Below are 12,318 nucleotides of genomic sequence, written 5' to 3' on the forward strand. Positions count from 1 at the left end.
CTTTCTGGCTTTGTTTTCAGCTACGTTCAATGAAACGTCGGTTATTCTTATTACACCGGCGGGTTTTATTGACCCTCGGTGAAGGTCTCAGTAAAAACCCAAAATTAAAAGAAATGGACCACGCACGCAAATCCCTTTTCTCCCTCCCGCGAACTGTTTTCACCCTCCTCTTTGTGGACTATCTCTCCGGTAACCCTTTCTCTCCGGCGAGTATCTCTCCGGCATCTTCCTCAATAGGTAGGTATTTGTGATTTTATTTCTAGGGTTTTGATTTGCTTTTAAGGGTTTTGATATTCATTTTCAATTGTCTTTTTTCTAGGGTTTTGGTTTCTTTAAGAGAAGGGGTTTTGAATCTGGTTTTCTCACAAAAGAAGGCGAAGGAGAAAGGGTATGAATCTCATTTATTCACATTGCCCTAGGGTTTTGAATCTCCTTTTTTTTTTCCCTTGGAAAATAAGGGTTTTGAATCTCATCTTAGATTTATCTTAAATCTAGGGTTTTGATTTCAGTTTCAATTGTTTTTTCTAGGGTTTTGGTTTCAATAGAAGGGGCTTCCCTTCACAAAAGAAGGCGAAGAAGAAAGAGTATGAATCTCGTTTATTTACAGTGCCCTAGGATTTTGAATCTCGTTTTCTATTTTTTTTCTCTTGGAAATTAGGGTTTTGAATCTCCTTTTTAGAGATTTATCTTAAATCACTAATCTCTTCTTTACTCTTTTGGAAAGAGTAAAGAGATGGCGCAAAGAGATGAATTTTATTTCGTACCAACCATTTCTACCCGCTACATGTTTGTAGAAATGGCGCAAAGAGATGTTTCGATGCTCTTCTCCATATGTTTTTTGAAGCAGTGCCATGTTGTGCTTAAAGTTTGACTAGAAATACTATTTATATGATTGCTTTGTGTTATAATTGTGATTTATTTGTGGGTTTTTTCCATTTTGAAATCCTGTTTTAAGGATCTCTTTAGTGTTACAAATGCGATTTGTTTGTGGGTTGTTGCCATTTTTTAGTGTGGATTTGGGTGTGGGTTTTGGACTATCCCATTTTTCAACACAAGTTCCTTCTGGCATTGTTTCCAGTACAAACACATGATTATCTCAGAATTTTGGCACCGACTAGCAGCCCATTCATCAAACTCGACAAACATTGTTATTACTTATGTTTGGTAAGCAATCAAGGAGCCATGTTTCAATATTTATTATGTGCTACCATTTTAACATGGAATGGTTGGTAATAAATGTCAAACAACCTAAATATAAAGCAATCCATGCTTATTTTTTGCAAACTGACTATGCATTCAAAATACTTTATGAACCCAATAGAATTTTAGCAAATGGTCAATAGAAAACCATGATTTTATAGAACTTCAATAAATCATTGTGCGAAAATGTTCCAACTCACATCTCTCACCTTCCCCGTTTTTTAGTACATATTATAATTTTATCAAAATGTGATGGTGGGAATGTGTGTGTATAAAACTGTTTATTCTTGCATGTCAATTTTTCCATCTCAGATATAAAAAATTATCAGTCTGTCCAACACTAGATTTCGAGTTCTGTTACCATAGATTATAGGTTGGACAATGTTTTATAGACTAAAGAGATATGACCCTTGATGTCCTAATGTTTTGTGTTAAATAACCAGTTAATCCAAAAGCTTAAGTTGTTGGAGAAAGTGTTATTAAATCTTTTATACTTTAAAATCAGTTTCCCTTGTTTTTACATTACCTTATGGTGCTTGTTTTTATACTTTAAAATCTGTCTCACTGCTGCCTTGGTGCTTGTTTGGATCAAATGTTTATTCAATTCAATTTGGACCCATTTGGTATCTTATTTCATGACAGAGCACGGAACAAACATTTGAAACTTTATGTGTTTCCACTCTTTGACAGGTTCTACTGAACTTAACAAATGATAATCCTGTAGGCTGTCAGAAAATTACTGGTGTATGTAATATTACACCGAATTTATAAGCTCCCTTTGTCATCTGAATGTGTCTTAGTCATCTTGAAATCGTCTCTCCCAATAGGTTGATCTTCTTCCTCCCTGTTTTATTATTATTATTTTTTTGCCCTTGCAGATTGTTTAGAAGAGAGAGGTCTTACAAGGGTGATTGATTTTGTTTCCTCTCTTAACGGCATCTGCGGTATGCCTCAAACCTATAGTCTTTCATCTCATATCTCTCATTTCACATATCAAATCTCTCATCTATCTATTAATTTCTCAGCTATTATGGTCTTTATGGGGGTTTTTTCGGTGATCAAGACAGCTGTGCTCAATTGTCCTCTGATACCATGTAAGGAATCTATCACAGGTTCCACTAGAGAAACCAAGAGAAGAGGAGCACAGTAGATACATAGAGAAGACAATGTCAGTGGAGATATACTACTAACCTCTTGGTTGCTGAATTTCTCAATTAATAAATATAATGTTGCAACATATTGAGCAACAATAAATATTACAAGATATTACAAGGATAGGAAAAGAAAGGTGTTGGTGATTGACCAAACTCAAAAGGACAGAGAGGTGGCTGATTGCCAAACTCTAAAGATAGAAAGTGATAAAGTTGGCCGGTAGCCAAACCCTTAAGATGGAAAAGACAAAAACGAAGACATAATGTTTTTTGAGAAAACTTTTAAAACAAGGATGGAATCCGCAAAGTGATATGTTATCTCTTAAAATCCCCCCACCTTCGGAGCTGATCCCATGAAGAGATAGCACTGAGGTCACGCTCCTCCGAGAGAGGTTTCTGTTACCGGTGAATACGTGAACAATGGGTCAAATGGGACTTATCATAGCTCTAAAATTACTGCTGTCACCAAACTGGCAATTCTTTTCTTCTTTCACCAGTGACTTGCGTGATTTAAGTTCAGAATTTCTGTACAATATGATTCAATTTGGATCACCATCATTTTTTGGGAGATTTGAATCTAATTGTAGAATTGTAACAATTTTTTTGCAACCTTATACTGATAAACTCATTTCTTTGACATCAAGATTTTCATCTCCTCATATACGAGTATGAGATTTGTTCTTATTCTGTAACACTACTATAGATACTGTTTTTTCACAGCTTAAAGAGAAAGGTTATTTTTTCATTAAGCCCATTACTGTTTTATATTTGGGTCATGCATAAGCAATATTCTTTATGTGTTCCTTTCCTTAAGCTTGTATGCATGCATTCAATTACCCTGTGTAAACTTGTAATGGAAGGAGCTTTTTTTTTGGTAGGTGCAATTGAAGGAGGTGACTGATTAGATTTTTGGATTTGATACAAGTTACTGGATGTTTTGGGATGCAAATTCACCCTTGAATTTGTTTGCAATCATAGTGAAAAGGATGTTGAAGGAGATCACAGACGTAATGCTAGTGTAGGTTTACATATCATTTTCTGAATTTCTGGGAACTTTGGAAAGTAGAAATTGTTTCTACTTCAATCAAATAGCAACATGCAATCTGAAATCAAACTAATAATCAAAAGCAGCTAGAATTATATAGAGATGAAGAGCTTTTACAGTACTTCATCAATAGAAAACAACTCATCCAAGTAAAGTCCCAACAATAAGTTATAACCGAGGGGAAAATCAACTATAATTAAAAGAAATCAGATCTCAATATATGTCTACCAAACGAATCCGATCTACTAAATAATATCCATGGCCCAAAAAGGTGTCTAACAGGATATAAGACTAATGGAAGTTAATAGGATAAGACTTCATAGTATGGTGAAAAGCAAATAGGCAAGGAATAAGGTTTATTAAAAAGCTGTGTTTTATGGATTTGGTAGCTATCTTATTCCAAACACTGGTTGACTTTGGATGCTTTTGAAATCCTTCCTTGCAGGATGTGTTCAATCTACTTCCAAATCTAAATGTGAGTGAACTAATCAAGGCTTTTGCAGATAATGGCATCAATGTTGCTGAAAACTGTATTTTGGCCTTTCATTCATCATCTTGTAATTGTTACATCTAACGTTTTACTCTTGCAGTGAAAAAGAATGATATGATTTTTTTTGAAATAGAAAAAGAAGAAGAAAGAAGAAAGAATGATATGATGCTGGTTATTTTCCTTTCGTCCCTCATTTGGAGCGTAATTGTACTCCACAACCTGATAAACAACAGGGTAATGTTGTTTCTCATGATATCAATGCTCAGTTTTTAATCTAAATTCATACTCTTAAATTTTTGCCTCCATGTAGTGGCCAATTCATTATAAATTATGGGCTCTGTTAAAAATGAAAATTGTTGATAAGTTGATAACTATTTGAATTTCATAACTACTTGAAGATTCACCTCTCTCTCTCTCTCTCTCTCTCTCTCTCTCTCTCTCACACACACACACACACACAGAGAATTGTACGGTGTAAGCCCGTATAGTCCAGTATTTCTCAAAAAGTACAGTAGAGCCCACACCGTAGGATGATCCAAACTGTCCATTTGATGGGCCACAACGTAAATAGGTTGTGCCCAAAAAAATCATTTCCATAGGATGATCCTAGCACTCACATCTATAGATGAATTGCATATTATGGAAACCTCTAGAGATCAGAGGGTTGGGATCATCATATGGAAATGATTATTTGGGCACAACCTATTTACATTGTGGATCATCCTATGGTATGGCCTTTTATCGTCGATCTATGGATTTTTAGAGGAAGGGATGGAACCTTTTATATAATTTTGTTTCTTGTCATTGTATTTGAAACGATGGATGCCATTATAGTGTCATTTAATGTCCTTTACATAGTCTTTTTTTAGTACTGTTGGATGTCACACTGAGGAAGAAGTTGTTGGTATATTGGGTGATTTTAGATGGAGATGGAGATGGTTGGTTTGATGATTTTTGTTTGGAGGACCTTCTTGGGTTTAATTTAAATGGAAATGGTGGTTTGATGACTTTGGATGCTTTTTTTTTCTATCGTTTGGATGCCAATATGTGTATATATATGTTACTTTCTTATGGTGGTACAGGTTTTATTCAGGTTCATATTCACTGTGCTGCTTTATTTCCAAAAAAAAAAAAAATGCTAATCACCGGCGGTCATAAAACCGTCGGTGAATAATAAAAAGAAAACGTCTCTACATATTTTACCGACGGTCCAGAACGCCGGTGTATGTCATCTACACCGACGGTTCCAATGAACGTCGGTATAGTTTAAAGAGAAAGTCCTAATTTTTAGTCTCATTTACCGACGCTCTTGGCCGTCGGTGTAAAAAAACCTTTACCGACGTTGTTAACAACCATCGGTGAATGTCCTTTTTCCGGCTCTTTCACCCCTTTTTTACCGACGTTTAAAACCGTCGGTATAACATCATACAACGATGGTTTATTAGAACCGTCGGTAAAAGGGTTTAGTCATGGTAGCATTACCGACGCTATGACAAACCGTCGGTGTTACGTTCACCGATGTTTTTACGACGTTTTACCGATGCTCGTGAACGTCGCTAAATGTCCTTTTTCTTGTAGTGCTCTCACTTACTGGTTTTGGTGAGGTTGTTTTTTTTTTCTTTCAATGATCATTGAGAGGAAACTTTGGATTGATTTTCATATGTGAAACATTAGTTTATCTTTTTCTTTTGTAATGTGCTTGACAATAAAAAAAAATGACTCAACTCAAATAAATTGTGTTGGTCTTTATTCTTAATAAAGATATACTAATTGGAAATGATAAGTTCTTATCTAACTTCTCTTTGATATTTTGAAATGTTCTTATTAATAAGTTCTTAAGCAAGATATAGGGCAGTGATAAATCGACTCCCAAATATCTTAAATGGACTCCCTATGTGTCTTCCTCTCTCCTCTGGGTTAGAGAGAGAAAAAGGAGAGAGAGATATAGACACATGCGGGTCGATTTAGGATATATGGGAGTCCATTTATCACTCCCCAAGATATACTATAGGGAAAGTCTAGGCAATTTCACAGAAGCAATTTTGCAGCCCCACTTTTCTCAAGAGAAATGCTACCTCATATGAATATACATGAATAAAACAAACTCATCTATGAGGTGGCTATTCTCTCTGAGTTCTTATTGTTTTATTATATCGCATTTGAACTACGAACACATCGGATTTGCTACTTACTAGGCATGCAATTCCACTTAGCTTACTTTTGCAGGAGAGAACAGACACGTCTGATGATTAAATGAGTGAGACAAAAACTGCTAAAAAGTGAGCCTGTGGCTATTCTCAGGTGCAACAAGTGGGCCACCAAATGGGTTTCCGTGAAATTGCATAGCAAATCGCCCAACACATGTTTGACAAGAGAACTATGCGTGGGTGTTATACGGTCCACATGTTTTATAACTTATTATAAGGACTATTTTTGTTTTGGGAAATGATATATTCGCCCACTTCTCTTCGGGCCACCCTTTTTAGTGTAAAAGGAGTTAGTCGTAGATACACTAGAGGGGTGTGGCCGGGGAAGAAAAGCTTTTAGGTGATCTGTTGGGGTTCCATGTGAAAGCAAATTATCCAACATAGTAAAAAATGGGCGGATGTGGATGAGTTATAAGGGAATGGGCACCCTCCCTCTAAAGGCTAGCTTTTAGGTAAGAGACTATGATCCAACTACTCGATACAACGATCTATTAGATCGTGTCCTTAGGCACTGAGATGCAATCATATGCAATCATATCACATCTCAACTGAGCATGTATATTTCTAGGCTTTCACAGTTTTGGCTCCTTTTAGGGGTGAGTTCTACTTGGTTAAATTTCTTAACAAATGGTATCAGAGCTAGAGTGTCGTAATTAACCCTGGTGTTGCCTCCGGGGACGGAAAAGTCCCTCAGAAAGATCTCGAAAATCTGGTATTGTATCTCGTGGTTCCCACGTTGCCGCTGCATAGGGGGGGTGAGATTCTCCACGTTGCTTCCATGCATGTGGAGGGGGAGATTATTAGGGTTCCACATGAAAGCAAATTATCCCTCCTCGAAAAAAATGGGTGGAAGTGGATGGGTTATAAGGGAATTGGCACCCTACCTCTAACGGCTAGCTTTTAGGTGTGAGTTCTACCCGGGTCCCTAACATGATGCAACATGTTCATTTGGTGGTCCCCACTATAGATGGAACATTTCCTAAGAACATCTCATTAGATGATCACAACCATCTCAACAATGGCTCAATTTGTTTACACACGAAAAAAAAAAAAAGATAACTTGGACCAACTGTACGTATTCAATTTTTTACCTAGAAGCTTCAATTTTTAGTGATAATCATATCATTTTGCTCTGGTCAGTAAGAAATTTTTTTTGTCAAAATTGTTTTTTCTTGGAATCTAAACAGGGAACTAGAAAACAAGTTGAAATTTCTATTACAAGACCTACTATGCTCATAGAGGGTTGCTAGCAAAACGGGAATCTCATTTAGAAGAAAACAACAAGAGCCTATCTCGTGACACGTGGGCAAGAATCCAAAGAAGGAGCACGGATCCCTACAAAGGCTAAAAATCACTTTGAAATTGACCAAATCATCAGTCAATTTCATCACCTTCTTTATTTTCGAAATAGGATCCCGTTCTAGAAGTGTTTTCTTATGCTCATATGGTATTGAGGTTGGCTAGTACCAAAGATCCATCTTGAGCATAAGGCTAAGTGAACAAATCAAATTCTCTTTATATGTTCCTAGAAATACCGATTTCTATTTTGATTCTTTGAGCCGGTCTGATTCAGTAGAACTGGACCTGTTTTCTCAATTATTGAAGCCTTGGACCTTGATGTATTTTCACTTAGGACCCATTTGGATACCTCATATTTTGTATTTGGATTTGGATTTGAGTTTTGAATACAAAATGAATAAGTCCGCCAGCCTATGTTGAAGGAGACGGAGAGGGAAGGGGGTACTTCCTACTGGAGGAGAGGATAGGGAGCAAAGAGGGTTAAGGAAACTGCCAGATATGTGGATTTCCAATTACTTATTTCCACAGCATATTTGGAAATCTGATTTTTTTCACTGTCAGTCGCTGATTTGAAAATCCAAGGATTTGATCCGGATCCAAATCACAACGCAAAAAGGTAGCAAATGTGAGAAATCCAAATCAAAATCTTCTCGGCATCCAAATGGCTTCATGAAATCAAGTGAATCATGATGATCATTGAGATGCATAGCCTGGGGATCCTCAGTCTTTGTCTATAAGGATTATTTGTATTTCTTATTTTTATGCAGTCTTTAAACTTTACATGTCGTCTTTGTCTTGTAATCCTGTTTCTGAATTCCTTTTGATTTCTCTAATAAAATCATCGGCCCCACAATTCCTGGGTAGAAAAAAATTGGGTCAAGAGATTTGAGAGGAACCCATTTTATTTAGATTTTTTTCAAAGGAAATTACGGCTGAGAGAGAGAGAGTGTCATGTCAGAGTGCCATTACTTGTGTAGAATTGATCCCTTTCTTCAAGAATAAATGAGGATTGGTGGCAACATTCGCTCCATTTGGAAATCATATGATCTGCGTGCTCTTATTGGGAAAGGAGATATGGCTAATACTCCATTTGGTGGCATTTCCAACTGTAATGGCAGCATCGTACGCGCCAATAAATGCCAACAAGTAACGTTAATGGGGCTGTCCGTTAATGGGGCTGTCCGGGATTGTAAACCTAGGATTATTTTAGGTCGATGATATTTTCACTCCCCCTACATTACGCGCACGCTCCCCTTATAACGTGATTTGACGTGAAAAGTGGGCAACATTAACTCTTTTTGACGTCAAATCACATTATAAGGGGAGCTTGCGCATAATGCAGGAGGGGTGAAAATATCATCTCCCTTATTTTATACTTGGATGGGCTTTACCATCCTCTGGTCACCCCAATAAGCAGAGAGGGAGAGACCATGTTATAGAAAACTCTACAGATCATATAGGGTTAAGGTAATCCTATGGAGATGACTTTGGCATGCAGCCTATTTACGTTTTGATCTAGCAAATGAACAGATCGGATCATCCTATAAAGTGGGCCTCGCTATGTTTTAAAATGCGAGCATGTCCGCGCGGACATCATATTAAAACTCTAAAAATGGACTGCAAATAACAGATTGGAATATATTGACAAATAGCCCCCAAATATCCCATCTTGGTAGCTCTCCCATCATCATCAGTCTCAAACTGTCACTCCTTTTCTCAATTTTTCCTTTTTCCTTTCTCATTTTATCACTTTATCAATGTTATATCTAAAATTTCATTTTTTGTGTGTGACTGATTAGTAGTAGGTTGAGAAGTTGGGGTCAAGGATTTGATCACTACTCACCTTGAAAGTACATAAAAAGGCAAATCCGACAAGGGAGGTGAAATAAACCATCAAACAACTATTTCCTATTATTATTATTGTGTCATGGTAGCTTCATTAAATATATAAAATAAAACATAGTCCTCACCAGAACTAGGGCAGTTTTCAGGTGTTTGTCATATACACGCAATATATGTGTACGCATTTTTTCTAATTTGGGTGGCTAATATGTTTTGGTAGTTTCACCAGAATTGAAGATAAATTAAACAAAGAATAATACACATGAGAGTTTGTGTGTATGTGCAGTTGGGAAATGGCAATCTTTTTTTGTTCTGAGGGTCACATCCAAGGCCCAAATGCATGTGGAGTGTTCACATCATCTCTGATTACCACAACCCTCTTGAGACAGGGCAACACCCTCTTTCTCTTTATCAAATAAGCATCCATGCATGTGGAGTGTTCACATCATCTCTGATTACCACAACCCTCTTGAGACAGGGCAACACCCTCTTTCTCTTTATCAAATAAGCATCCATGTGATCTCTTCATTGAGTTGACATTTGGTCCAAAATAATTGAATGAATGCATCCCACAATGTGAGTGATATTAAATCATGAATAGCTTGGAAAGGCCCATGAAAGATTTGAGGTCAGAGCTCTACCGAAAGCTAGTCTTAATATTGCCCACAGACCCAAATATGTGCTATCTATTCATGACCAAGATGAAAATTTGGCGTAACTAAGTGGAGGTTCGAATCAACTGATGTTGAAGAATTAGTAGATGATTTGCGGTTCTGGGTGAAATGTGTCTCGAACAAAAAATTTGAGTAGATTCATTCAACTGGACTATAATCAACATTAAGTGAAAGAAATCATGATTAGGGTGACTATGTTTTCAGGTTCAGTTAGGGTGACTTAGTTCTCTCTAGACTATAATCAACATTAAGTGAAAGAAATCATGATTAGGGTGACTTTGTTTTCAGGTTCACTTAGGGTGACTTAGCTCTCTCTCTCTCTCTCTCTCTCTCTCTCTCTCTCTCTCTCTCTCTCTCTCTCTCTCTCTCTCTCTCTCTCTCTCTCTCTCTCTCTCTCTCTCTCTCTCTCTCTCTCTCTCTCTCTCTCTCTCTCCAGTCTTCATTTCTTTGAACTTCTTTATGCATATTCTTAGGATTCCTTTTTCAGGTTTTTACATAAGAATAGAGATTTTTTTTGTTTGTTTTAAGTGCCCTTCATTTTTAAAGGTGATGGCAAAAGAAAGAGAAATGATATATTCACTCCTATATTTTTACTTGGGACAACCCCGTCTAGTGTAAAAGAGTCGTCATGCATACACTGGATGAGGCTGTCCCAAGGCAAAAAAAGGGGGACAAATATGCAAGGGAATCTCATAGAGGCAAATGACTTTGCATGTAGACTATTTTAGACACAAGTGTAGTACCGTGAGGAATGTTTATTGATTATACTGTGGGCCCCAGTTTTAGTTGATTCCTTATGTCAGATTTCTACCACCCTATAAATCACACCAAATTGGAAAATGATAAAAAAAAAAACCTCTATCTCATGGAAAATTAGAGTGCATTTGGATTGCTGGAATCCGGTGTTGGAATCGAGATCTGATTCCAATTCCACTTCCATTAGGTTAAAAAAAATGGAATGAAGGTGCGGAATTGACACTAGGATCGAATTAGAAGGGGAAAAACGCCCAAATCTGTTACCCGTCCCAAGAGGTGGTATTCTTATTCCGCCCCAGTCGAAATAGAATTTTTATTAGTATTTTTTGTGAAATAAGATTTTTATTTTATTCTTTTAAATCCATTTAAGGGAGCATTGGAATAGGAATCTGATTCCAAGAATTTGACTCACCTGCCAATATTGCCCCTCATAAAATTCTCCTTCTGAGAATTTATATGATGGGTGGCCGTGAAAACACGTGAAATCTGAAAAAAGTAGGTACAGCCCACTTTTTTCGATGATCCAAACCGTTCATTTGTTTGGGCACAACTGAGATTTCCAAAAATCATTTATGGAATCTTCTACATATGAGAGGGTTAGGGTCATCCTATGGAAATGATTTTTGGGGCACAACCTATTTACGTTGTGCCCAAACAGATGAACGGTTTGGATCATCGAAAAAAGTGGGCTGTACCTACTTTTTTCAGACTTCACGTATTTTCACGGCCACCCATCATATAAATTCTCCGTCTTCAGTATCCAGAGATAAGATAAGTCTACCGGGGTGCGAATTATCCTACAGGGGTGCGAATTTATCATCGTCGTCCAAAATAAATACGTCTCTAAAAATTCGTCCGACACGTTTGCTGCATGGTCCACCGACACACAAAATGCGCGTGGTGTGGGCCCCACTTCCCTCCCCATAAAGTCACATAAAACGTCGGTGCATGTGATCCTTCTCCACTCTCACCGTTGGCTACTAAATTATAAACAGAGGAGTGCGAATATTAACGAAAGGTCGTGCGAATATTTTCTTTGTTTTTTTTGGAATGATATTTGCTTTAGTTTGTTTATTTTTACAATAATTTCTCTTTTGACTCCTTCAGTGGTTCTTGGAATAATTAAGTGGAAAATCTGTAATTAATTAGTGCATTGGAATCCTTCACTACATTGATAGTAAATATTTTGTTTTGTAGCGTGATTTGTTGGTAAATGTTGGGTAGAGAAGTTGAAATTTATGGATGATTTGAGCTCTGATTTACCAAAATGTAGTGTTTTGGTTGAGTATTTCACTTCTGTTTTGTTGAAATTAAAAAAAAAATGACTGCATATAATAAGATTTACAAATGTGAATATTTAATAAATTACAAGACATACAAGGAAGATACGTGTTAATGTGATTTGATAAGATTGCCTATATCCATAGGAGAGAAATCATCTTCTACTACGAGCAACAAAGATAAGACCTGTATCCAAATAGCAAAAATACCCTCTGCCTCCCTTCAATTTCCTAATTTTCGTGAAGGGGGGCAAATATCTTTATGGTAATTGTATACCCTTTTTCGTCCAAAAGCCATTTGTGGCTTTTTTTCCTTTCCAAAAGGGGAGTGATAAATCGACTACCCATTTATCGTTATCTCTCCTCTTTCTCTC

At 36.9% G+C, this 12,318-nt stretch overlaps 1 long non-coding RNA gene across 3 annotated transcripts; it reads left to right on the forward strand.

The window, feature by feature from the left end:
- The first annotated feature begins 53 nt into the window (after nucleotides 1–53).
- On the forward strand, nucleotides 54–3,905 carry LOC143890702 (uncharacterized). Of its 3 annotated transcripts, none has more exons than XR_013255219.1 (7): nucleotides 54–189; nucleotides 320–388; nucleotides 529–584; nucleotides 1,891–1,944; nucleotides 2,079–2,144; nucleotides 3,230–3,369; nucleotides 3,786–3,871. It is a non-coding gene; the product is annotated as an uncharacterized LOC143890702 (long non-coding RNA). The 3 variants fall into 3 exon arrangements; XR_013255218.1 differs by having other exon boundaries at nucleotides 3,842–3,870; XR_013255217.1 differs by having other exon boundaries at nucleotides 3,230–3,905.
- The last annotated feature ends 8,413 nt before the right edge of the window (nucleotides 3,906–12,318 follow it).

This window comes from Tasmannia lanceolata, unplaced genomic scaffold, assembly GCF_043159265.1.
Source record: "Tasmannia lanceolata isolate RefF3 unplaced genomic scaffold, GAP_Taslan_0.1 ptg000013l, whole genome shotgun sequence".
NCBI classification, from domain to species: domain Eukaryota; kingdom Viridiplantae; phylum Streptophyta; class Magnoliopsida; order Canellales; family Winteraceae; genus Tasmannia; species Tasmannia lanceolata.